Genomic DNA, 27,829 nt, shown 5'->3' on the forward strand with positions numbered 1-27,829 from the left:
AATTAAAKGAATAATAATAATAAAAAAAACTGGCAATTAAATGTGTCCATTACTGTCTTGCCAAAAGCAAAAGTGTACAAGCTATGTCAAAAATGCAGTAATTCTCTGGAAGTTTGAATACATGAAGTGTCTCCTTGAAGCAGAACTTTTGTTATGGGATGAAGCTAGATTGACTACAGGCAACTGCTGAACTTGCTGAGCTRAGTGTATTTTTGCAGCCAGCTGAGAGGAGGGTACATTTTGAGCTTGCTTTCTGATAGCCATTTTGTTATTTAAGCATGACTTAAAAAAAAAAAAAAAATCTTTTGCAAAACTTTTTTTGGTGGTAAAATTAGGGGAAATATGTCAAGTGTTAATCATCAGCCAGTCACTTTTTTCCCTGAAGAAGCAAGTGATGTACAATGCTATAGGCCAGATTTTACTTCTGATTTAACTATTGAAGAAAGTTGGATTAACTGAGTAGCAGTAACCCTCGCTGTTCTAATACCTGTCTCTGAGTTTCGTGTTTCTAGTGGAAGCTGGGCAATCCAAAATAGCCCAGTACTCTGTGTGTTCTGCAGGTGTCTCGTCACTCAAAATTTTTTCAAAAATCTCTTTACCAAGGAGAAGGGATGGGCTGACGTTTGACTGCACTCGTGYAGTTTGCAGCGCACCGTCCGTATGAGAATACTGCGCAGCTGGGAATTCCCGTCCTCCCSTCTGGGTTGCGGTTTTTAGAACTTTGCTCTTGGCACAGCAGCTTATTTTTGCTCCTATTAGAGATTGAACTGGTTGCTCGGGCTCTCTGGCAATGTTGGTGTGAACTATTCAGGAACATTTCATGTCACKCAATATGGTGAACGTTTGCATCTTTTCAGAAGCTGAACAAGAGGAAGAACTGTGAATAGTGTTTTGGATTAGGATTCAAGACGTTTTTTGGGTTTTCTGTTTTACAGGAGCATTTCCCTGTAGTTTGGGAAAGTCGTCTCATCAGCTCTGATTCGTAGTTGTGTACAGAACTTTTTCTGACATCGCAAGATTATAAGTGCAAATGCATTTAGTGCTGGAGAGAGACCTCAAGAATAGAACGGTAACAGTTCGATAAGAGCCGAGAATGAGTTGTGTGTAATACAAAACAGGTAACACTGACTTTGCTCAGAAGAGAGAGAGTCAAGTAATTAAGCTTTCCTTGCAGAAACTGAAGTAGATAACTAAAAATTAAGGTGTATCATGTGAAAGACCAGCATAGAAGAAACAGTTTTCRGTTCTCCAAAGCCCAGGAGATACCCTGTTTTGTGGGCATATAGGACAAAGCTTGATTTCTTTCTTTCTCTCTCTCTCTCTCTCTTTTTTTTTTTTTTTAAAAAAAAATCTCGTTTAAGTTGTGCCAGTTTGGTAAATAATTGTGCTAACTGGAGCAGGAGGTTAAATGTATTTTTCCTTCCTCCCAGCTTAAATGCCCTGACTACTAAGCTATATTCTTAGTGGTTCTTTATTTTTTTTCTTATTTTATTCTTTCCAGGTCCTTGCTGTTGGGTATGACCCAGGCAGGCACCTGGAGATCCAAACTACACTCAGCAGCAGCCTCTAAAAATGAGGTCGTGCAAAAGCGCTGCACCACCATGCTCCTTGCGCCCTGTAGGTCCTGGCCRCAGGACCCCTGTTAAAGGGATGAGTAACTCCTACTCAAAGAAGGTGGAACTGCCGTCCCATTTCTGGGACATGTGTTGACCCTCCGTAAGGCTCAGTAGTAGGAAGAAATACCCTTTATTTTGCAGTTGGCCCAGTCGATCTCTTTGATACCCTCCTCAGGTATGCATGGACCTGCATTTCATGGAAAGAGTGCTGCAGTGGCAGGTCTGAGGATCCTGGGGGGAAAAAACATCTTAAGCAAAACAAATGGATCTATCTGTAAAGCAAAGGCGGCAAAAACACTGACACAAAACTTTCTGGGGCATGTTTTACTTCTCARGTTTTCCATTCGTGGAGAACGGAGCTTTAAGCAGAATAATTTTGGGCTGCTTTGCCCAGCTCAATGTGAGATATGCTCTTCCYCTGGCTACTTTCCAATGGAAATCCCATAGACGGCGGATTAATGCTCTGCAGCAGCGTGAAGATACTGTGTTTTATGAAGGTTTTGTTTTTTAACACAACTAGAATGTAGTGGCCCCAGGTGATGGCAGCTCGGCCTTGGCAGGTCTCTCTCCTGAAGACGACKTAGAGGTGGTGGTCGCTGAGCTGCGGACAGTGTCCTGGAGCGAATGAGCTTGTGCTGGCGCTGCCGTAAGCGCCCGGTGCGAACACGGACTATTTATCRTCTTGGGAGCGCGATCTGGCCATAGCGTCAGGTCTGCTTCCTGGTCTGACGTGTTGAGAGTGAGCTAAAAGCAGAGAAAAAGCCCCAAGGCAGTGTGTCTGCTTACTGAAAGAGAAAACCTGGATTTGTGCATTAAGGAAAAAAAAAAAAAAAAAAAACAACAACACGGCGCTCGCCGCCGGGTGCCGCTGCGTCCCCGGCAGCCGCCGCTGCCTGTCCCGGGCGCCGAGCGGTGGATTGAGGGGCTGGAAAACGCCCCCGGCAGCGGCGATGCCGGCGGGAGGCTTCGCTCCGGAGCCCCCGGCCCCTCCGGGGGAGGCTCGGGCCGGCCGCGAAGCGAGGGGAACGGCGGCGTTACCCAACTTTGCAAAAATGGAGTCATCTGGCAGAAATTTAGCACTGCTGTGTTATTTTCATCAGGAAGGTTTCTCTGGCCTCTGAAGCTTTGCCAATAAAACTTGCCCGTGCTCAGTTTTCCCTCTCCCACTGCTCTCTGCCCCTCTTGCATTTGGGACTATTTGGGAGGGCAAGGAAAATGCTTTCAAAGGGGCTAGTTCAGCTATAGGGACRGCAGGTGCTGACTATCCCAAGGAGGAAATAAAACTAAGCAGCTCTAAGCTATTCCCTTTAGGGAAGGTTTTGGGCAGGGTGGACCTTGGGAATTTTTAGTATCACAAATCTGTGCATTACAGAGAGGAAAAATGTACCAAACCCATCACCTAAACAATACATAAAACAGACGTAAGGATGAATTTAGTTATGCCAGGCATCAACTAGCTGTAAACTGGTCATTCTCTCYGTGTGCTTCTATTAATGAAAATCATAAAGTTATGTAGTGTAAATGGAGTGGAAAAAAAATCATTTGCTTTCTACTTGCAAATAGAACAGTTGAACTTTCCATATTATACTTCAATTTTGGATTAGAAAGAGGTCAAGAAATTTTGCAGCTTAAAAGACTTTGTTTTGAACTGACTTTTTAAAATCAGGCAAGAACGAGCSTGGGAATAGCCCTGCCGAGCCTGCGCCGTGCGCCTCCCTTCGCTTTAATGGATTTAGGAAGGAGCTTTAGAAGCATTTCTGTAATTATTGCCTATTGCACATCGATTTTTTTCTCAGTTTGTGACCTTACAACCTTCAGCTCCTCTCCTACCTCCATTATCTCGCTAAATATCTAGAACGTCAGATGCGGTTTATTTACCAAACTGCACAAACTAGCGGCAATGTTTACGCGTTTGTGGCTACATCTTCCGCCTCCGGTTTTTGCAGGAGTGCGGCTCGCTGYGCCGCGGTGGCAGTGGCTGCAGTGCCCCAAACCGGGAGAGCGGGGCTGGTCTCCAAGACAGAGGGGAGCTTGGGGCTGATCCCTCTGGCACCGGATAGCCAGCGTCGGGGGGGCCAGACACTGCTCAGAAAAACAGGGAATCGTGGAGCAGACGGGAGGGAAGCGCGGGAGCGCSGTGCCGGAGCACGTCGGAGTCCTGCAGCCCACGCCGCGACTCGCTGCGGTGAAGGGGAGGAGGCTGCGTAGCCGTGGGGCTGCACCCACGGCCGTCGAGCCCCCTGCCCTCCTCTGCGTTCGAGGAGGATTTCAATCTGTGCTGTGTTCGAGCAGCGGGCGGGAAGAAAGTAGGGTCAAAATTTCCCAGGAACTGTCCTGAAGGATAAACTTCAAACGTAAGAAGGAGGATCCCAACAGCAAAGTGGCTCCTGCTGATCGTGGCTGGGATGGAGGGTGAAGAAAGGCAATTTTCCAATATCTAGAAATCCATCAAGGTCCGTTTAGGGAAACACAAGGTGCTTTTCAGCCCTAAATTCCCAGTCCAAGGTTTTGGACAGGACACCAGGATGGTGTCCACCAGCCGTGGCCTTCTGCTGTCTCGTAGTCTGCAGTGGTTCTTTATTACCYACGGGCGCAGCACATAGCCTGGGGTTTTTGCCTTCCCTGCTGCAATAAAATCATAACTGAAAGTATCTGTATGTCAGGAGAGGAACAGGTGCCTGATACTTCACACGGCGGCACACAAAAAAGAGGCAACTGCAAAGATATAAAAACCAAATTAAGTTTTTTATATAGCACTTGCATTTATCTTAATAATAGCTTTGGATTGCCAGTGAAATTGTGCACTGACTTAAGAGAGCATATAAAATGCTCTTCTTAACTAGGTAAACAAAATCGACTTTTTAATGCTTTTATATTGATATAGAAACAGAATTGTATACAGGTGGTATTGAAGTGACAGGATGCTTGGCTTGTTCATGGCTGCATCACACACCATGAAAATGCAAGTAGGGATAGCAGTGATTCTGATACCAGTAYACAGGGCTTTTTAAAGTTTAAAACAAAACCAGAAAACCCCCAAAATGTAGCAGCAAGAGCTATTAAACAGCCAGTCTTTATATGATGAGCATAAGTCTGTCTTGCTGCATAATACATTTATTTATGTGGTGCCTCTCTACCGTGGTTTTTCAGGTGTCACATGGAAATGAAATGACCATTAAAACCAGCTGCACTTTTCGAAGAAGACATGGGTCACTTAGGGCACTACCAGGTGCCTGAGCTGCTCTCAGTCGAGCGGTGTTTGGTCGGTTTTCCTTCTTGGTGGCTTAGTGTGAAGGTTAGGCAGYGATGCTGCATTTCTTCAGGGGCTCCAAGCAATGCCCTATTTCTCCAACATCAACGTGCTTCCGCGTCGCAGCAACACTGACGGTGATTTYGGCAACGCATCTTACGCTGCACCACAACCGGGTTTGGGATTTCTGCTGAGAAACCCCGGGAAGGTCCGTCCGACTAGAACATCTCAGCGGCGCCAGCACCTCTGACGGCTTTGTGTTATCTCTTCAGTTTATGAATTTTTTCATGACAAAATCAGAGTATGTTGCTAGCAGCGTGCGCTGGGGCTACGGAAGGGCTCAGGTGCCCCCCTCCTGCCGGCGCGAGGTGCCCTTTCCTGGCGCGAAGGGGATGACTTTGAAGGACACCATGTGCTACGGTGGCAAAACTTCCTTGTGACTTCCTCAGCTCACCTGAGCTTCAAGTATAATTTTCTCTTAAAACTCATGAASAGCAGGGTGCAGCTCAGCCCGTGGCTTTTACTGCCATCATTCACAAATGAATTTTTTCTAGTTTACGGAGCAGGAGCCCGTGACGAACCCGTTTCAGCCGCTGGCTTCCTGAGGGGGGACGGACAAGTACGAACGGCCTCAAACAGATCGCAGGACGGTCCTGGGCCGCAGGCTTGGCAGACGCCTCCTCTCTGGAGGTATCTAACACAGCTTAGAAGCATTTACTATAACCGTCTAATTTGGCAGAAATTATTACCTGCTGAATACTTTAATAGATTTCTGGTCCTCGTGTGTATAGTTTACTCTAATCCCCAAATAAAAGCTATACAATGTTTAYCATATATGTTTTTTGAATTGTAATGTACCAAGGGATATTTTCTGCTCCAGACCGAGTCCCCTTACGTGTCTCGCGAGGCTGCAGCTCTTCTGRGGGCAGTGACTGTGTTTGCTGCACAACTTTACAAAGCGGGACCTCAACCTGGCTGGCCTCTCTGGGCCCCTGCAGCGCGCATGTTAATTAAATATAACACAGTGATGTTGTTTGATCTGTCCAAATAGCTCTTGGGCAGCTTTGAAATATGTTTAGCATTTCTATTTGTTGTTTTTTAAGGGTTATGCTTTTAGATAAAGCAGGACTGAAAAATCAGTAGTCTTGGAGAGATGGACTTTTTCAAGAGCTTTTAAAAATACTATGTTTAAATAAAYAATGTGGTCACATATTTAGGTAGGCTACTTCAAAATAATTCGCTGCCTCGGATTCTAGTTCAAGAAAGCAGTAAGTTCTAGGAAGCTTTCTTAGGAACAGGAGTTCAGCATCTGGCAGGCTGCCGCGTACTTCTGCGCCCGTAATGAAAGGGCACCGGTGTGATGTGGGTGCGAAACGGGGCGCGAAGAGAAGGACCCGGTCACTGAGCAAGGGGGCATCCTGCTCGCGTTCATTAATCAAGAYGAAATAATTGATTAAAAGGATGGATAAAAATAGGCGTTGAAGAAAATGTGCCGGTGCAGTGTTTGGGAAGGGAACAACCCTACGGCGTGACCAGAGAGCGAAAGCTCTCCAAGGTGCCCACCCGAGGGGCCGGCGAGAGGCTCTTTAAAGGTCAGACGAAGCTCSGCTTGGGGGCTGGCATTCGACAGCAGTCGCTTAGCGCAGCATGGCCTCCTGCAACCACTTTTTCAGCCACGGTTTTATTTGCAATAATGTTTTGCCCATCCGATAGTGCTTTTTATCTGAGGAGCTCGATGAACTTCCCACCTGGTTAACCAGCCCCTTGCAGCACCCTGCAGAGGCTGGTGGGATCAGCATGAGGCTGTAAAAGACCCTTTTTGGTGATGTTGGTCAGATCTTACTCATGACTAATATGTTGCCCATTCCTGTTCTTGGGCTTTTTCTGCATTATGGCTTTCCAAATATCTTTTTTTTTTCCTGAATAAAAATCCCACACTTTGGGTTTTATTTCCTAGATGTACAAGCCTGCATTTTTCCACTCTTATTTGGCTTATATCCATTTAACTTTATTATTCTCTCTGGAGTTCTCATCTTCTGATACAGTCTTTTCCGCAAATGCCATTAACCTGCCCTTTACTGTCCTAGCCTCATCCCTAGGGAAAGTACTAAATAATCTTGGCTTGAAAAAACTCCCTTTGGTACCCACTAATGCTTTCTCTAATATTATTGCATTAAATAAGAAGCAAGGAAACATCCTGGGGAGGTCTTGCCCTTAGCGGGAACTCAGCAGGTTTTGGAGGTTGGATGAGAGCATCAGTTCCTGCTTTTTGCGGCTGAGGAAAGGAGGCAGCAGAGCTGGCACAAGTCCTGGCTCCTGCCTAGATCAGTGGTTGGGATCTGTGTCCCTACGGGGTGACCAAGTGCTCCTGCACCTGCCTGGAGAACAAGGCTGCGAAGGGTGTATTAGAGCATTAAGATTAGGTTAAGAGCCAAGGTATGCAAGAGACCCATGGTGGGGTGGGTTGCTCTTGTCCGTGTGCATCTGTTAACTGAATTTCACATGCAGTTGAGCTGCAAGAGAAACCTTGAATCTAAACAATAATAATAAAATAATCGTTCAACAGGGAATACAAATCACGGGAACAGGAGTAGAGCGTAAAGCCTTTTGCTAGATGGACTGCAGAGCCTCTGTGAATCTTGGAGAATTTCATAAATCTAATGAAGCTTTCACGCCTTCAGAGACAGGGCCCAGGCTGCAGGGCTGCCTATCCATCTTGGGATCAGAAGTGCAGTTAAATAAAAATCACCTGCAAATAAAGAACACAGAGCTGGTAGTGCACATCCTCTCTCAAAGAGGAAATAGAATAATAATAAAAAAGCCTAGGCCAGCAATTTTCACAGCTGCATCTGCGATGGTGCTTTTTCTGGGATGACCCAACAGTAAATCAGCAAAACGAGAACAGAGGTGCAGATAATTTCACATACAGTGGGATCCGCTACTGACATGAGAAAAAATTGTGCAAAGGCTTGTGCAAGACGCCAAGGCAGTTTGCAGAGCCCCCTYGGTCGCCCTTCATGGCCTCCTGGCTGCAGGGTGCGATCCGTCAGCCCTCTCCATGCAGCTGTTTGCTTGGCTGCCTTGTAAACTGGATCCTGAAATTGCTTCAGCGAAGAGCAGCCCTTGCTGTTATTCTGGGGCACTGGGGAGTCAGCCCTCAGCTTCCCTCTTGCCCAGCAAGGACCAAGCTTGTAAGCTGCACTTTCCCATCGCTAGGGCAGAGCGGAGGAACAACCAACCCATGGAGGCTGTGGGTTGTGCAAACCCTCTGAGAAAGGACTTGGCAGAGGATTGATTTCCCGTGTGTGCTTAATAGTAACAGTTTTCTTCCCTCTTTTGTTTCCCTGTTGGCAGCTTGACTTTGGGAACTGCGGCTTCAAGGAACACATCAAGATCTCGGAGAGGGATGTGAAGCCTGGAGCACCAGGTTGGCCAGGGAGAGGTATGGGCTTGTGGTTGTTGTTACCTCAGTAGGCGTCACGTGTGACCCTTAATGGTGTGTTGCGCACAGGAACGGGTAATAAAGCTGAGATATAAAAATATTCTTTCACTGAGGTATGATTCATCCTTCCATTCTATCAGAACACAAAAATAACTCAGATTAATTACCTAATGACTGAGGTACCTTACTGTGCAAATTATTTTATTTGTGTTTGACTCTGAAATACCTTTTCTTTCTTTTGTGCAGTGCAGTATGGACCTGCCAACGGTTAAGTGATARCATGATGGAGCTAAGAGAGTCCAACTTTTGTAAGGCAAGTTAAATTTTACTTTTGCCTTTGCAGGGACAAGAGAGCTAGAAATGTACTCACCTCTAACAGATCATCTCATACCAGTGCTGTACTTTGCATTTTAAAGGAAAATACAAGGGAAGTTATATCCCAGAAGGTGGAGAGCAATGCAGCTGACTGTAGTCAACAAGGACATCGCAYGTCCCTGGGATGTCTAGTTGACATTAACCTGCCTGAGTAGCAGCACTGAAATCAGAAGATACTGATAGGCTTGAAATAAGTAGATAACAAGCCAATAAGGCAGAGGATAGGATACGTGGGGTGGGCAACTTCAAGGGAGGTCGGGTAGCTGTGGGTAGGACATCGATGGAAAATAGTTACCTGCTGGCTCCCTCCAGGCTGGCTGGTTTCCTCCTCTGCGCTGACGGTCCAGGATGAAATGGGATGTTAAACTTTAATACTGCTGGTGACAGGGAAGGGGGAGGGTGAGCAGGTTGTCAGCACACCCATGCTGGCTTTTGGGGAGAGGGGGATGTGCTGCCRACAGAGGATCGTGTTTCTCCGGGCTTGCAGTAGCAGCCAGCCAGGCTTGATGTTCACCAGAKGTTGTCAGCTTTGATGATGAACAAAAGGGTTCATCAAGATGTTGATGAACCCTAYCCTCTGCACGCTTTGAGCCTTGGAGGGGATGAGTACCCCTACTTCGGTYCCGAGTATTATTCCTGCATTGCTCTAATCATTTCTCTGGTCCTGAATCCYGGCAGGAAAAAAATGGGTGGGTGAAAACTCGGCTGTAGCCATTTTGCATTAATGCTGGTGGGGGGATAGGGTGGCTGTGCCAGGTGTCCTGCTTTACACAGGCTGATGCACCCCAGTTGAAGCCTTCCCCTGAGCCATGCTGTCAGGACAGGAGATGTGACACAGGGGGATGTGGAAAGCACCCACTTCCTTAGAAATGCTGGGAGATGGGGCTTCGCTGCCACTCTGCCTGCCCCCAGGCGAGAGATTATCTTAAAGACACAAAGATTTAAAGATAACAKTTCCATCCCACTTTTTCTTTTCTTTTGCTTTGGTTTTCAGGCAGGCACCAAAGCTGGAACATCTACGGCTTGTCACAGCATACAGCGGCAGCTTGGAGAAGACGAATGGCCAAAACGCACAAGATCAGCTGGTAACTGCTTAATAACAGAGTGTTTTCAAATGCTTCTCTGACACTTCCATTTTTTATTTATAGGATGTGAAGTACATGCAAATATAGTGTCTTTGGGATTGCATGCTGAGCCCTGGAGCGTGCGCCGATCCGAGCTATAAATCTGGAATAAAGCAATACGTGCTGAGCTTGATAGCGTTACGGTTGCAATAAACATGATGTGTTTGCTCTTTCCATTCTTTTCCTCGTTTGTGATACCGCAGATTCCTGCTGTCCCGTCAGCTGAGAGACATCGGGGCTCCCCAGCCGGCTGACGGGCCCGGAGCCTCCCCTGGAAATCGGGGCCCAAGTGCTCGCAGGTCTGTGGGCACCCAGCCCAGTCCACAGCGATGGCCGTGCAATTATTTGGCCTTTTGACGCTAAAACCTTACATGCAAAACAAATCACAGTGTTGACAAGCGTAAGGTCTGAAGCAAGTGCAAGGTGAAACGTAATCGATGAGATGGCCGTGCCGCCAAGGCAGGAGGAGGATGCAAAACGAGGGGACTAACGGGGAGAGTGACCGCCYGGAGATACGAAACAAGTGATGTGAAAGCAAACGGTAGGGTAGCGAGAGCAGGTGTGCAGGAGCGCACGAGGCCCGAAGAAGTCATGCCCAGCAAACGTAGAGACACGAACCCCTGCGCTGGTGTAGACACGACGGAGAAGAGCAGCCGGSGAGGGCTGCGAGCGCGACTCGGACGCCAGGGGTGAAGGAGAGCGATGCGGCGCCTGGCAGCGTGAAACAGAAAAACTGTGTTGTGTAGAACTATATGGAAAGGGGTATGTTATTCTGCCCTCTCCCAAATATGAAACAGACTCAAASTTCGCATCTGATCATCTCCGGCCTTTGGAAGAGCTGTCTCTGAGCTCCTYGCTACAGCCAGCCGAAACAGCGTTCCCAAAAGCCCAGGAGAAGGCTATAGCTCTCGGTGCCGCCGCTCACCGAGTGCGCTGACTCCCTTGCTGGTATAAGCAATGGACAGGACATTTCACGGTGGCATTTTCAGTGACTCGTATTCTGCCTCCAGGCTTTTCTCCGTGTGGTTTTGTTGGTCTTCCCACTTATTTGAAAAGGCGGGTTGGGAAGTCRGGCACGGAGAGAAATCCATGCCCAAGGAAAGCCTAGGACTGGAACTGGGTGTCTTGGCATAAACCCCCTTTTYGGGGGGAATAGGAACCAGGTGTCTTGGCATAAATCCCCTTTTCCTTATCATCTGACCCTTTCCCAGCTCTGCACCAACCAATTGCAATGCCAGCAATTACAYTTAACTGTAGACATACCCTCTTTCAGATACCTATTTATCCTTAAAGTAGAGAGTTGGTGGGTGTTACAGAGAAGTTGCGTGTGTTTTATAGTTCYGCAAGACATCGGCACCATTTTTCCATGCTAAGCAAATGACTATCAGGCAAGTTAACAGTAAAGTTTATGTGGAGTTTATATAACTAGGAAATAATAGCAGTCCAACACGCAGTGTTTCTAAAATAGTGAAAATGATTGCAGCTAATAAAAAATATTTCAGCAGGGACGTGTCTCTGCTTGGCTTACGGCCCACGCGAGGACGCCTCAGCTCAGAAGAGCGAGGCGAGAAGCGTTGCTTGGTGCTTAGCCCCTTCCTGAGCGCAGAGACGGGCGACAGCAGCTTCAGAAGTCGCCGTGCCCGAGCAGAGCTGTATTTACGCTTTGTAGGCACCATCTTAGCCYGTCTTAAACGTAAAGGAGTTGGGCTTTGCTTGTCCTTCCCTCTTGCAGACCAAATTAAATCAAATAACCTCCTGTTTGACTCCTGCTGCAAGCATGACCGGAGACAGTTACTGCAGCCCGGGTGGCCCTCGGACACTTTTGGAGCTGCGGTGGCTTGTTTTTGTGTCTGGAGCCCTCCTTCAAGTCCAATATTAGGTGTTTACTTGCGTTTCTCTAAGCCGCGGCGTGCTGCGTGAGAGGCATCAGCCTGCTCATCTGTAACCGAGTCTGCAGAGTGAATTAAATACCGTGTGCAGGCTGGTGTTCTTGCCGGAAGAAAAAGCAGAAAAGCACAGAGAAGATAAAGAATGATCAGGACTTGGTATTTTGAAGAATTAACATMTTGAGGCCCTTTAAAATGGAAGAGAACGTCAGTTAATAAAAGAAGAAAATGAGAAAACCACCCCCTAAAACCAGTTATGTGACTCTCAGGCTCAGATCTGTCCCATGTTACTTCYGATCTCCTAGAAACTTTTAAAATCCTGCGTGTGGAGCCACAAGCGGATTTATTTGTATCCAGAGCAATTTCCAAAGTGCGAAAGGCGGCCAGGGCTGCGCCGAGACGGAGGAGCGAAGGCAAGGCGGACGGGGAAGCGCGCGGTGGAGAGGCAGCGCTCCGGCCACGCCTGGACCGGCAAAAGGGGAACCCCAAGCTCAAGGCGAAGTGAAGGCCAAGTTCATTTGTTAGGCGATTAAAATCAAAAAAATAAAAATTTCTTGTAACTCGTGCTCTCACGGGAGCGACAGAGAGCTGCTCCTCGCGGTTGCAGAACGAGGAGCGGTGGGCCTGCGAAGGCAGAGACGGGGCGGCTGCCCCGGGCGAGCCGGCGTGCGACCGCGAAGCGGAGCGCTTGGAGTTAAAGATCGATTCCAGTAAGTACCGGGCGGAGGGCGAGTCCTCGTCCAGGAAAGGGAGCAGAGCCAGGAAGAGCTTCAGAAGCGTCCGAACTGCTCAAAAACGCGGCTGCCCGGTATTTGAAAGAATAAAAGTGCCCTATCACTGCAAAGTGATGCGGAAAAGGAAAATAAAGAAAGGAAAATAAAAACGCCGCCGCAGCGCCGCTGAGTCAGGAGCACGCACCCCCCTGCCGCGGAGCCCGGGGGYGCCCAGGCGGGTTTTGGGGGAGTCGGGCGGCCGGGTGGGGGTCCGAGAGGGGGCAGCCCCTTGCATGCCCACCACCTGCCTGGGGCAGCCCCGAAGCGGCTGCCTTTCGCCCGGGTGAATACAAAGATGCGGGTTACGAAACTGCAGGAGGCAAAGCGAGATGTTGCGTGAAGAAGGGGAAGTCAATTAAAACTATGTAGATCGCACGGGAAGCGGGGCTTATTTAGGCAAAATGCGTTTTAATATGAATGTAATGAGGCTGATCTATTTTAAAAAGGATGACGGGCACAAGTGGGGATAGCAGAAAAAAAAGAAGAATTTTAGGCTGCAGAAAAAATGTGGAAGTGACAGCCTTAAACAATTTAYACTGTTCAGATTACCCAAAAAGGAGACGGAGGTGACTTGATTATGGTGTTTACATAAATCCACAGGGAAAAGAGTAATGGTTACTACAGAGTTAAGCGGCTGGGGGAAAAAAGGTGTAAAAAGAATGAATAGCTGAAAGCTGAAGCCAAATAAATCCAAAGGAGAAATCCAGCACAGCCCTGCGCAGTGAGGATGATTAACCACCGGAACAAATTACCAAGCGGAGCAGCTGATTCGCAGTGTCTTAATGCTCTCAGATCAGAACTAGTTGTCGTAACTCACGAGTGGACGTCTCTAGTTAAACAAAAATTATTGGCCTTAATAGAGAGGCAGCACAGACGTGAGGTTTCCCTGCAGGAAGGGACAAGGTGTCRCAGCTGGACAAAAACCTCCTGAAAACCTCCGAAGCCCAAGTTTGAAGTATGACTAATTTTCGCAGAAGCACCTAAGCAGAGGACGTCTCCATGCAGCAGCTGGAAACGAGCTGCTGCTTTACCTCGTGGTTGCACCACTTTGCCCTTTTCATTGGTTTCGTTAAACACATCGGTGTATTAAATATTATACAGAAATTTGCTTCTCTGCTTGCTCTGGTGCAAAATTCACCCGAAAGCAGTGAAAAGAGAAATTCCCACGTACCGGGCGATAACTGGCAACTTCCGTCTCTCCTCGGCCGCAGTGCTACGTTTATAACATCAGGTGAAGCGGTGGGAGGAAACACATGCCAGCACGATCCCCCACAGCCCGTTCGGGGGATGCGSCCGGCCGCGGCGCTGGGCGCAGCCCTCGCTTGGTCCTGGCTTACTTCTGCAGCAGCTACTACGGTGGGAGTCTCGGTCCTGCAAAGTGTCCAGAGCTTGTCACCTCCCCCCTCACACGAGGGCCTTCAGGTGAACGTCCCTTGGTGCCACTGAGCATTCGCTTTCACGCTGTTTTTTTATCCAGTTTATGTCAGCAAGTGTTCAGTTTTTGTAGAATTGCAGCAGCAGCGCAAGATCTAAAGCGTGATTCTGTCTATTCTCATTCCCTGTCTATATATATGCTTATAAATAGATTTTGTTTGTTCTTGTTCTAGCAATGTTCAAGAAAAATAATGATTTATTACTATGTTATTCTGGTTCCAGAATACTGTGGTTATTTGCTAAACAACCTTTTGTGGGAACCCTCCCTCATACATCAAATATTTACAGTAGAGTGATTCAGCCTATGGAAAGAAAGTGGTATGAAAATCAAAATATTATCTAAAATCTAAATGCCAGAWTTGCATCTTTGGTTGTACGGTTGCTAACTAGTAAAGGAAATTTGTGACTGACAGGCTGGTGATACAAATCACTGATCCTTGGACAAAGACATGACAGGAAGAGGGATGCTGGTGGGAATTCACGTAGTTGAGGTCTTGGCCTTGGGAAGGACAAGAAGAAAAATCAAGTTTTATTTTTACATGCATGTGCTGTGTGCACATTAACAGGGGGGGATGAACAGGAAGCTATAGACATTTTCAGACACTGTCAGATGTGTGGTTTAACTCAGATAATTCATTGGTGGAATATATATGTATGCGCATTCAGTGCCTTTAGGATAGAAAGGCCAGAATAAAAGGAGAACGTTTACCAAGAAAAGAAATATATAACTGCTCTGAGGTCCAGAATATAGGTGGTGATAAAGCTGTTGAAAGTCTCTGGTTAAATGTAAAAAGACAAAGAATAAGGATGACAGTGGTTGGGGCCAAGGGAAGCAGACCAGGAGGAGAAGACTTCAGGTATCACCAAATAGCATCATCCAAAGGGTAGAGCTGGAATTGATGGGGAACTTCAACTAATCATGGGTCAATCAAGAAGGGAATATGCTGGGATGCAGTGACCCACAGGTTCCTGGAGTCTGCTGGAGACATTTTCTGGTGGAGAAGCAGGGAAAGGAGGGAGCACAAGGGCTCATCCAGCTTTGAATCTGGTCAGCAGAGAGGAATTCTTGAGAATAGAAGGCAGTTTCAGTGATCATGAAGTGACAGCGACTGGGGTCCTTGGGAAAGCAAAGAGGGAGAACAGAGTAAAGAGGATGAATTTAGGATAGCACACTTTGCTTCCCGCTGATAATTGATAGGATTTCCTCATGGGAAACAGATCCACAGGGAAAAGGTACTTGGGAGACTTGGCTGTTTCTTGAGTAACGTGAGAGCAAAGTATCCTGCTGTGGAAAGGAGGTAGGGAGTCTGGTAAGAGATGTTCTTAGTTAAATTATGAGCTTTTTAGTGGCCTGAAATTTAAATAAGAATTGTTATAGAAAGTGTAAAGTAGGCTACAAAAGATGCTAATAAATAAGATCTTTGAGCCACTTTGTGTTATTCTCCAGCAGTTCTTCTATGTCAAGCAAATCGTGAACATCATACTCCTCTCCTTCCCCACCAAAATAATAATAGAAAACGCTGTGCTGTGATAAATAAAGAGGACTGTGGTATTTAAAATGTTTGCAGTAGTCTCTGCACACTGCTCTCTGCTGGTGTACTTGCTACCACACGTAGTAAAAAGCGTGGACTCATTCAGTGCTATCGAAAGTGAGATGTATGAGCAAAGTGCTGCATTTATGTCTTCTAGAGGAGAGAGGATCAGGGGATGATCTCAGGTCTCAGGCATAGTTGAGAAACACATTGCAAAGGGAAAGAAACTGTTTCCATGACTATTGTAAGTAAAGCAAGAAGTGCGAGACTTAATTTTTAGCAAGCTGGACTTAGGCACTGGAAAGACATCAGTACTTCTGGACTAGGTAAACATGAGTGTGCTCTGATTCTGGGAGGAATGCTCAAATTATGTTACAAAGTGCTAAAATACAGACCATATTAGCACTTCTTGGACTTTCAGCTAGTTAGTCTGTCACTCTCCCTTGGGTCTGTATAGTGGGCAAAGGGATTGCATGCCAGGGTTTTCTTCTTTCTCCAAGTCTCTTTTCCATTTGAATCAGTAGCACTTCTACTGTGAGGATTTAAAGAACAGGTTAGGCAGACATTTCCTGGGAATTATTCTGCCACAAAAGGAGGATTAACGATTGCATGTCTGTGTGTACTGCTTTAAAGAAGAAAATAATAGCGGCAGGATATTTCCAGTACTGAAAAAAGTTAAAAAACCTGCTAGAAAGTTCAAATTTTGTGTTTGCCTAATTGGATCTACTAGGTGATTTCAATCCTAAGTGGAGAAAAACTGCAAATATTCAAAATAACCCGCCAAGTGGGAATTCTAAGGAAAAGAAAGAAAACCCCAAACACCCCAAAACCCCGAAGAAAGCTCCATTCTGGTCTCAATCCCACCTCCGCAGCAAGAATTTGGAAGCTGTAAGAGCCAGACAGTGCTTTTGGGGCTTTCCGACTTGCAGAGTTGGAAGCAAATTTTCCTGAGTATATGGCAGAAACGCGGAAGTTCTGGAAGACGCTGCCAAAACTTGGAGATAAYGTTCCCTTTCAGAGGAAATCTGCCTTGTGGCAGATCTGTCTGAGATCTAAGGATTCTGGCAGCGTCTGCCTGGAATTCAGCTCTGTTCTGCTCCGGGAACCATGCCGAGGATTCAGCAAAAGTTTGTAGAGCTCAGGATGTTTAGAGAGAAATATTTCAGTTTTCTTGGCCATAACTATCTTCTGATGAATGTTTCTGATTAAACTTGACCAGTTTATGGCAGTAGCTGTTTCTTGCCTCTGATCTCAGAAATGCATTATTTAATAGCATTGAATTCCCTAGGAATCGACTGGGGTTTTTGATATGAAGAAAGGCTCATACTCCCTGCAGCACTAAAACTTGTGTATTCCTTAGAGATTTCCCATACAAACACTTTTTGCACCAACTCCTATCCATTTTGAATTATGCCGGAACAGCAGCCTGAGGTGCTATGAATAAGGACATATTGTAAAGACAGAAGGGCTGATAATCCTAAATAGTGTGTCTCTAGTGGCAGGGAAGGTGAAAGTATGAAACAAATCATGTTGTAAATAATTCAGTTAATGAATGGCAGTAGGATATCTGCCATTTTAGCATCTTAAAAAYGTCTTTGCCTACCTCGCACTTGCCTACAGTAGCATTGGTGGAGATGGAGAAGCCATTCCTGGCAGCTTTCTGTAGGTAGCTGAGGTAGTTAGCCCTCTTCCGTGCGTAGCCGAAGATCCCCAACAGCACTAGATCATAYGCAGGCTCGGATGGTCATGCAGGATCACTTGGGATGTAAAAACTGAGCAGAATGCTGCATCAGTGGGTCTCACCTGATCCAACTGGCACACTGTGGCAATGACCCTTGCAGTGGAGACTTCTGCTGCYGCTGGGAGCAGTTGATCATCCTGGGAAGATGCAATTCCCCACGTCAGCAGGACCCCAGGCAAAGGCTCCAATAAACTTTTCTTTTTTAACAGTCTGTCTAGGAGTGTCTGTGCAATACCCATGCGTCACTTCATTTGGCCTGACTATTTCTAGAGAAGATTGTTGTGCTCTACCTTTGTCAGAGTCATTTAATCCACTTTGCCCTGTACACAGGCTGAATGAGAAAACACAGAGGAGATTTACTAAAAAAGACTTAAGATCAAGCTTTTAGTTATAAGCTTAAAAACAAAGGGTTATAGGTAAACAAATAGAAGTGCAGTCTCAGCTGAGATTTAACAAGCTGATAAGCTTCTAGTTGCTTAGTCTGTGGTCCCTAAATCATGTCCCTGCCACTGGAATGAAGATTCAGGGAATAGCTTGACACTTTGTCTTCTGGATACAGATCTCYATTTGAATCTAAATCCAGCCTGGAAAGCTGTTAACCTCTACTGGGTCACTTTGCTCTGGGAAGTAAGTTCTGATATCACTCGCTCTTATCTTGGTGATATATATCAGGTTAGAGAAGCAGCAGTCCTTGTTTTCCTGGAGTAACCTTGCCGGAGAGCAACCCGGCTGTAGGTAACCATCTCCTACTGTTCCTCTGTCCTTTGACTTAAAGTTCCTTTATTAAATTATATTATACTATACTATATTATATTATATTAATTTCTTCAATGATTTTCAGACCTTTGGGAACTGAGTTCAAGAAAGTAACTTTTTCTTTGCTGGCTGGGCCTGCAGGTGTGAATAATTTAGGACCCTTGTTCCTGGAGTCGCCTGCTGTTGCCTCACAACCCGGTAAGCCAGCAGGACGATTGCCCTTTGGGGCTGTTAGCTCCCCTCCTGCAGCCCTGGGGATCGTAGGGCTGCTGCAGGTAACGGGAGCAGCTGGGAGGGCCAGGAGGTTTATAAGCCCATCTCGGCCCGCAGCTGGCTTTCTGCTGGGAGATTCCTGGGAGTCCGTGGCTGAGTGACTGCCTGGCTTGGAAAAGCAGCTCTGCATGCAAGGGTGGAGTTTAGAAAAGCAAGGATTTGGAGAAATAGCAGTGTGAGTGCCCTCAGGTATGGATGGATCAGGTGAATATTCATCTGCCACAGAGGATGGTGTGGTACATCGTGTGCTGGCTGTGCAGAGCCAGCCTCAGCAGAGGTAAGAGGAAAGAAAGATGAAAATTTTTCTTTTATTCAAAGCCTCTGAACAAACGTTGAATGTAGCATTCTGGTATTGCTAAGATCTACACCTCTTCTGGGAGAAAGATGTGTAACTGAAGGCAGTGACTTGGTAAATGTCCACTGCTGTGCTTGCAGAGGCCAAGTGGTGCAGGATGACCGCAGGGCTCGCACCGCTCTGCTGTCCGGTGTGCAGCAGAGAAATCAGCACGTTGGCTGAGCCCCAGGACATGGGCTGCTCCTGTGGGTGCTTTTGTGGCAGCGGAAAATAGATTATTAGTTGCTGTTCCGTGTTCCTTCTCCATATGTCTCCTTTCCTTAAAGGTACCTAGTACTGAGCCTAGATAATTTATCAGCTTGATAAATCTGAAAAAGGCTACTCAAAGCTGAGTTCATTTAAAAGAAGCACTTGGAGAAGCTTATTTCCTCTTTCCCTTTTCTATTCCTTCTTTCAAATACACCTCTGCAATATAGAAGGGAAAAGCTTGCAAGTCACGGAAGAAGTGGCCACTTTGGTTTTGTTCAGCTTATCTCAAAATAAATAGCTTTATGTTCAGCACTGCGTACTGCAGTGCTTCTCACTGATGCAAATGCCATATTTGGAAGGAAAATAACCCACGAAAATGATTAGAGAGTATCTTTGTGAGGCAAATACCTTTGTCCATGGCTACAACAGTCAAAATGGCTATGGCAAAAGTATGGTTGAAGTGTGATGTCTAAGATTTTAAGCTTTCAGCTAGCATTAATAAAATTCTCTATGGCCAAATTTAGACCTTAATTGATTTCATTAGCTGTATGGAAACAAAACTTCCAGATATTTTGTCTCTTACTATAGGAAAGAGTTCTGCTGAGTGCAAGGAGTYGGCATCATGTCACAAGCTGTGTAACTGAACTTGTCATTTCCCCTAATGTAAAATGTGGCCTAGCATCCAGACTGAGTAGTTGAACAATTTATCATCAGTGTGGACATTTCCAGTAAAATAGCAAATCTAATAAACCATAATTACTTCTTGGTATTGAAATTGCCATACTAAAACTCATTATAGCTGACATTGATTTCTCTCTGTACAGTACTTGTAGTATTTGTTTAAAAAATAAAAACACTGAAAAACAATTTACCTGGAAAAAAAAACTTAGATGAAAAAAGAAAAATCAAAACCTATAATAAGGTGGCAGTAGCAGTACGAGAAGTTCTTGGATCTAAGTGTCTGTAGTGCAGCAAGAGCTTTGTGTAGCCTGGTGTAGTAATTTGTTTCATAAAGCTGAAAACAGTAAATGGGATGCAATTCAAAAATAAAATGTTATAATCAGTAACAACTTTCTAGCTTAAGCTTTTTTGTTTTCTCTTATTGGGTAAATTTATTCCTCTCTAAATGCTTTAATTCTGTAAGTATTTCTGTTGGCATTGCTTTGAAAAAGCTGAAGTCATTTTGTAGCCTCTACTTTAGCTCCAATTGCGGTCTTGTGCTGTGAGGTGTTAGAAAAAACACAGTAAAGAAAGGGGGGGGGAAGCTAGTGTGGAGGAGCATAATAAAATCAAGTTGCAGAATACATGAATCTTGATGTATGCCAGGTAGAAATTAGAATTTCATTAGTTAAAGGGAAGCAAAGTTTTTAAATTTAGGTGTCACAACATTTTTTTGTTATCTTAAAATGAATAGATATGTTCAGTGTTTTGTATCATTTGATGCTATTGTACTGAAGACCTCAATTCAGCAGACACTTACCTCTACCTCCCACAGAGTAATGGAGGATTTAAGCAGATACTTACAGCTAGCAGGTCTCCGGCAGTTTGAGGTATAACAGCCTGGGCYTGTCTTTCTTTCAATAACCCAGGGGTTAAGTTACTCATACTAAAATTCCGTATCTTAAAAGATAAATGCATATTGTGTGCTAGCAGGGTGTGATAAGAAAAGTACTCTTTCCTGCGAGATTTCTCCTCCTTAAATGAAAGTGGTGTATTCATGCTGATGCAGCTCTGGAAAGAAAAGCTTCTGACAGCTTCTCCCTGGGCTTCCAGAGACTGGTGATAAATGTATCTGTAAATGCTTTTATTTCTTGATTTTTTTTTTTTTTTTAATGAAAGTGATTGCCCAAGTATCTGTACAGTCTGACAAGCCCTGCAGCTCTGGCAGGACAAAATCCTTTCTTTCCGAAAATGTTCCCCAAGCATGTTGCAGAGGTCTGAGAGCACCTTGCTGCGATGGAGAAGCAGCTGTTGCCTCCTCYGGGTGGTTGCGTGCACATGTGCAGCTCCCAGTTTGGAGGTGATACTGGGGAGTGCTGAGTCAACTGAAGAAGCTTTCTCAGAGCTCCTTCACCAGTAGGGGAGGRAGGGGAAATATTGCTCCTAAGTGGTGGCTTGGAATTACTTGGAGCAGGGGCCAGATTGCAATTACAGATGTGCCAAGCACACTGTCAGCTCCCCTGACAAATCCGGCGTTTGCGCTGCTCTCYGCAGCATCCATTTCAGACGTTTTGGGCTGTAAAGCGTTCTGCCTACAAGATTTAGAGCTTGGGCAGACCGTGCAGAGGCTGACAAATCCAAGTTGTTTGTTCCCTGTGTAGGTTTGTGCTGATCGCTGTGATGAGGAGGCTGAGAAATTTTAAAATTAGGGCACTGCTGAGTTGCAGGGTTTTTTTTTCCCCCCTGTAAGATGTGTCTTTCTACAGGCTTGGTAAAAATTGAAGCTTAAAGCTTCACCTCTCTGCAGCTAGGCTGCTTGGTCCCTTTGCATTCTGAAAGTGTAATATTGATCTGAGTACATTATTCTAATTTCAGTATTTTCTATCTCATTTGCTAGGCATCCAATTGTTTGATTAGATCCTTTTGACCATTGCTGTGCCTTCAGCAGAGATTTCATTGAGCTACTTGTGGAGATGCTTTAGGAGTTTAGACCTGGCAACATGCACAGGTAGCTCCTRCAAGCTGGCTCAGCTTGCATTAGTCAGCATTAATATTTACCTGCTCTATAGGAAGAGGGGGTGGCTAAAATCTTGAAATCTAACTTACTAATAGTAAATGCACTAAAGTGTGTGGTTTTTCAAGTATGGTAGAGATGTGGAAAGCTGATGTTTCTTACTAGCCATTTAAATTTAACTGATCTCAAAATTGTAGACACTTTTTTTGGTGTCCTTATTGCCTTATAAAAGCCTTGTCTTACAATTGATTGATCTGCCCGTTGCATGAAAAAGGGACTGGCTTCGTGAAACATTGCACGCTATTTTTTTTTCCCTGTAGCTGATTTTAAATCTTAATGTACAGTGATGTGGTAGTGAGCGCTTGGAGCAGAAATGTCTTTTTGAAAGAGCCTTCAACACTGAGCAGGCTTTTCAGGCAACCTGAAAGCAAACCTTTAACTCTGATTCTCCCAGCTATCAGCTGTTTTTTATGAACCTGTGTATTGTGACTTGTTTGGAAACAAAACAGTTGTCAAACTATGAAGTAAATGAGTCGAGCTCCTCTGCTATACATCATCATCCTGCCTGTGCTCTTGTATTCCTCTTGAAGTGCTGGTGTATGTTGTTTATGCAGGTTGCTTGTGTTGCACAAGAGGATGAGGCTGTTTATTGTCAGTCAATAGGAGGTGAGTTATCACTAGGCGATAAATGTAACTTGGACCAAATGCAACCTCAGCCAAGCTGCAGTTGGAGAAAGAAAAAGATTGCGAGGAGAATAAATAACCATCAAAGGTTGAACAAATATTTCATGAAAAGGTGTATCTTTGAATGCACTGAGAATCTGTGTGGGCTGATGAAGTTTCAGAGGGAAGAGAAAGAGGTAAAATGAAGTGTTTTGAGTCCTGTGTGGGGGGAGAAGGATGGAAAAACTAAACTTTCTCTGCTTTGGGTTTCATATGTGCAAAAGATCTCAGCTGAGCACTGACCTGAAATATTCCGTGTCTCAGGTGTGCGATGGGATGAGGGCCAGCTGCAGGAGCCAAAGGACATATGGTGGGGTGAAGTAAGGAATTCAACCCCCCCCCCCAAAAAAAAAAAGGAGGGGGGGAATTTGGCTCCCAGCTGTGCTCTTCTGCCTCCCTTGTGCCTGTTCCAGCACTTGCTGCCTCCCTACTGGGGGCCTGAATACAGCAGAGGAACGAGGGGAATGTTAATTGCAGCCAAATGGGTGGAAATTAAAAATGCTGAATTCAGTCAAAGGGGAGCACCGGAGATGTTGCTTGATACCACTTTTTTAAGGAGTCTGACTTGTTTGGGGTGCTTGGGGAGAGGTGGTGGGCTTGCTCCTTGGGGGGAGGCTTTGATGGTGCCCAGGGTGCGGAAGCTCAACTCTTCCCCCGTTTTCAGATTAACAGTGGTGTCGCAAAGGAGGAGAAAATATCTGGGGTCATATATGGTTCTCTCTTAATTATCAAGGGTAATGGGCACCTGCCCCGTTAGAGATGAGGCTTCTGTGGAAAAATGACTGAGTTTTATCCATTACCTCTTTTTCATACCTATGTGAATACTATTCCTAGTCATCCCTACTGGATAAAGCAGGAATAAAGAGCAATCTTTGGTTAATCTTTGCTTTTTTTAAAAAAAGCAATTTAAGAACAAGCATCTTAAGTTTAAGTCTACCAAAACACTGTTTTCTTCACCTCTTTTGTTAAGAATCATTTCCAAGTTTTATTGCACAGTTATCCTCAGGTTTGTCTTGGTTTACAGCCTGGATTGAGTTAAAATTTCTCATGCTGAACCTGAAATTTTGAATTCCTCCTCCAACTAATGAGATGTACCTTTTATAATGTCAGTTAAACCAAGGTGTAGAGTAGAAATGCTTTAATCAAGTCAGAGCATTGTCATTCCAGGTAACAACGCTCGTGACGTAATCAGAAATACGTGCTCAATTTAAGCTATCTCGGTGGCTTTTATGATAATCTACTCAGTATAAAGTAAGGAGGTGGAATGCAATATGCTGACTTGAAGTTCTGTTTAATAAATTAAATGCTTGTGGGACAGATTTGTTAGGAATGTTGTGGTAGTTCTTCACTTTTCCCAGAACTTTCCCCCACAAAGCTACTTATTGCTTCAGTCGGCAGTTTAGGTTTCTAATTCTAGGCTGGCACACTGAACAGTTTTTCAGGGGAGTTGCCCCCAGCTAATACCAGATGATATAAAAACAAATTGCAGATGGAGTTTCATCTGCATGGATATCTCTTTTTCCGAAGAGGAATCAGGCATATGGTTCTGAAACTGGGGCACTGGACTGCAGATAGCGCTGGGGCTGCTGGCGCACCAGGGCTCGTGGTGGTGAACTTGGCTTTGAATAAACTTGGTAACTGGTGCTTTTCCTCTAGTTTATCTGACAGTGACCTGACTGGTACTGCAAAAGGGGAGTGTTTAGCTGTGTATTAGGGTTTCTCATGCCCTAACTACAATCTCCTCCCTGAGAGATGAGCAGGGTAACCATGCAGGTTGCAGGAACGGTGACACTGCCCTTCACCCCAAAGATGCAGTGAAGTACTGATGACTGAAATGGAAAAGCTGAATGTTTACTTTTTTTTTTTTTTTTTTCCCTGAAGTGGCTTTTTTCTGATACTGTACTGGGAATAATGTGACAGCACTAATTACCATCCATTTTTCAGTCAGTGTTGACTTTTCAGATTTGGCCTCTTGACATCTTTGAAAAAGTGATGATTCATCATTGATAAATACCAAAAGACCTATCTTGAAGAGTCCAAGATAGTATATGGATATGAAACTTTCAATCCTCTTCTGTCACTAAAGCCTATAGTGAATTTTAATATGAATAGAAGAATTTCCTGAAGTATTTTACCTTGGGGGAAAAAAAAATCAGATCAAAGCTTGGTGCTAAGTGGCTGCTTGTGAGAGAAGTCAAGCAACTCAAACTATAATATAAAATTTCTAAAGTTATTTGTTGTTTCTTTACAGAAAGTTATTCTTGTTGATATTCTAATGGACTTATACAGTACAAATATTCTACTTAAATCAAAGTATAGTGGCTTCATTATCTGATACATTTTTATTCTATTTAAATTCATTCACCTACAAAAAATGCTCAGTAAAATACTAGAAAGGCACTTACTAGTTGCAAAATAGATGAATCTCAAATTCTAATGGACAAGAATTGATTTAAGCATCACTCCAGGATTTCTTGAATAATTAAAAGAAAAAAACAAACAAGCTGGGAAATTAAATGATGCTTTACTTTTTGAACATCAATAAAGGCTTGCAGCTCTGATGTGTGGAGCAAAGTTCTTCCCTCTACCCGCTGAGGTTTTGGCAATCTTTTTCTACTTCATTTCAGGTAAGATTCCTTGTAATGCAGCTGTGCTCTCCATACACCAACATTCATGGGCTTTTTTATACCAGTTAGATGGAAAAAGCAAATGTAATTATGTAATTATAGCTGAGGATAGATCAAGGATGAGACTGGCTATTGTTGGATGAATGCACAATAGGTTCCCTGATTTCAGTCCCTGGCCCCCTGACTTGCTAGCAGGCTCTGAAYGTGGGAAGTGCTCAGGAGACATTGCAGAAGCAGCAGCCAGCAGAACTGGACATCAAAACATGAGACCTTGCGGAGGGCTGGATGAGGGTGGAAAAGACTCCTGGCAGCAAGCTCAAGGAGGCAACGTGACTCTTAGGCTGCTTCTATGTGTTACAATTGGACTGTCCTCTTCAGCAGATTGATCTGTACTTTGCAGCTAGATATGTGCTCCCCTGATCCAAATAAATGTTTTTAACATGGTCCTGGTCCACTCTACTGATCTCCCTCTTCTGATTCTGCCCCTGCTGTTGCTTTCCTCGCCACCAGGATGATGGCAAGGGGTCTGGCTCACCTTCTACCATTCCAGTTGGGGAATATCCGCCAAATTCTGAGTGTATATATAAACTGAGACTCAGACCTCCAGGATCTTTTCTTCTCTATAAGCATGCTTTTTTAACTAGAACAGCAAGACACGTGTACATAATATCTTCCTTATCCAGTTTTTCAAGTACCTACTTGAAAGCATGGTGATACCAGAATTTTTCAGCTGAGTATGCAGGAAAGTATTACTGCTATTTTTTTTTTTAAAAAAATGTTTTTCCAATCTTGCTTTTAGAAAATGAGTAAATCTTAGCTGGGACTTGTCTCATTCAAAATGCATGTTTTCCATGAAAATTATCAAGCCAGCTGTCTAATCTGACAAAAGCTRTAAATGAAAGTGGTGCTGCTATTGTTAAATATACATACATGCAGTGAGGGTGCATGCTGACATGGGGAAAAAGATGACTTTAAGAGTCCTCTTAAGTAGCTGCATAAAAAGTGTGACAGTAAAGAGATGTCGTTAAAAACGGATGAGTTGTGCATCCTTTAAGCATTTAAATACAGAAAAGATCATATGGAGGAAAATGCAACATAGGAGGTCTCACCAAGATCTTTTCCTAGAAACAGAATCTAAATCCTCTACAAATTTACTTGTCTTGGTGGGGAATTCTTCTGTGTTGATCTCTGTGCTTTTGCTTTTCAGTAGTCAGCCCAAGTGTATCGATCTAGAAGGCTTCATCTTTTCCAGTCTGTTCCCAGACATCCATTTCTTCCAAAGATGATGATTCCATGCACAGTCTTCATGCTCCTTAGTGCTAAGTCTTAAACCACTTCTWCTGCTTTCCTGCTTTCCTTTCAAGCCCACCTGACATTGGTTCTTAACCTTTGCAGGTCTAGCATTGCACATGAAAGGACAGTTAAGGAAAAAACAAGTAAGAGTCCTTCCTTAAGGAGATCATAGTTTCAGCAGTGATGCACTCAAAGAATATACATTTATGCTAATTATTTAACTGGAAAAACTGTCATGTTGGAAGCTCTCATTTTTCACTCTAGAGATGTATTTTAAAATGTGCATCAATCATTTGTGGTTGTCTTTTTGGATGTGGCTGTATACAGATGTAAATTTTCTGCTTCACATGACAATTTTGGAATAAAACAAAAATCATTGTCACTTAAAATGTTTGCAGTGCCTTTTTACTGAGCTTAGGCCATTTAAAATGACACTTCTCAGGTAGCACAGGGATAAATCATCAGCAGGGCAGTCATGTCTAGCTGCTCATTAATGAAATCAGTGTTATGAAGCATGGATTGGCAGAATGAATAAAGCTAAGGCAATTACTAAAGTCTCTGCAGAAATGTRTAGGAAATTGAGGGTCTCATTTAAACTGTTAACTTTTCACCAGTGTTAGATTTCAACCTAGAAACAATTAATTTGATCATTTGCTGTACATATTAATTATACTGRTACTGAAGCAAATGCAAAGATGCTTCTGTTTCAAGGGTGCATCAACAGAGAGAGGTAGGAAAATAACTCCACATATAGCTGGTAGGGCTGTTCTGAAACCTGGAAAAATGTATTGAGTCACTTTTTCTTCTCTGAGCAGCTTTCCACCTTTTCATTCTGGTTTGTCTTATAAGCTGCTTATACAGGCTGTTTATCCTACTCTTTATTGAAATCTCTTTTCWATTATATCTATTGCTTTGCAACAGCAGCTGTCAATGTTTTACACATGGTGTCTACTRGATGACAAAGCAGTAACGCTTTGCCCAGGTATATTCTTAGCGTAATRTTTTGCTTGGGCTAATACTACTAAAAGGTTTGTCCAAACATATCTAACTTGTAAAGGGTCAACTCTACCTCAATAATGCTTTTAGGTAACAAAATGAAGGACCAAGACCTACTGCTGCTTGATGCAATGAGCTCAGTGCTCTTTGGCAACTCTGTTTCAGCATTGAAAGGGGAGATGTGTGGTAAGCTGAAGTGAAGATTGGGGAAGGCAGAATGTGGAGTAAGGAGCTTTCTTTCATACTAGTGGTCAAAGGAGCCCCGGGCAGGGCAGTAGCCTTCCCTGTACAGCCCTATTGAGCAAGGGCTGGAGGAAAAAGCAGAAGTATCGAGCACCAAAGAGGTGTCTTAGAGGTCCTTGAAGAGGGTGTTCGAGGGTAACTAAATTACTGTTATCTCTCACCGGATCAGCCAAGACATTAATTTTCTGTTTAACAGTGATTCTTACGAAAAAGGGACTAAACTCTGCGTTGCTCCAAACATAAATCTCTTGCAGTGGCACTATGCTGGATAGGAACTAGAGAAAGCCCAAATTAAGTTCATACCTTGTTAACAGGCTGGTGAGATAGACAGGCCATAACTTTTGAGCAGCCTGGAACAAATCTGTAGCATTTATAGTTTCCGACATGCCTACATTATCTATTGCTTAATCAGTAGATGTGTAAGAAATCACTGTGGTTATCGGAGCATAGGAAACAGCTTTACTGCTTCCATTAAGAAGTACCATTATGCTATAGCAACACATTATCCTCATAAATCATTTGTACTG

The sequence above is a fragment of the Rhea americana genome, unplaced genomic scaffold, assembly GCF_003343005.1.
Source record: "Rhea americana isolate MKP2758 unplaced genomic scaffold, rheAme1 scaffold_67, whole genome shotgun sequence".
Lineage (NCBI taxonomy): Eukaryota > Metazoa > Chordata > Aves > Rheiformes > Rheidae > Rhea > Rhea americana.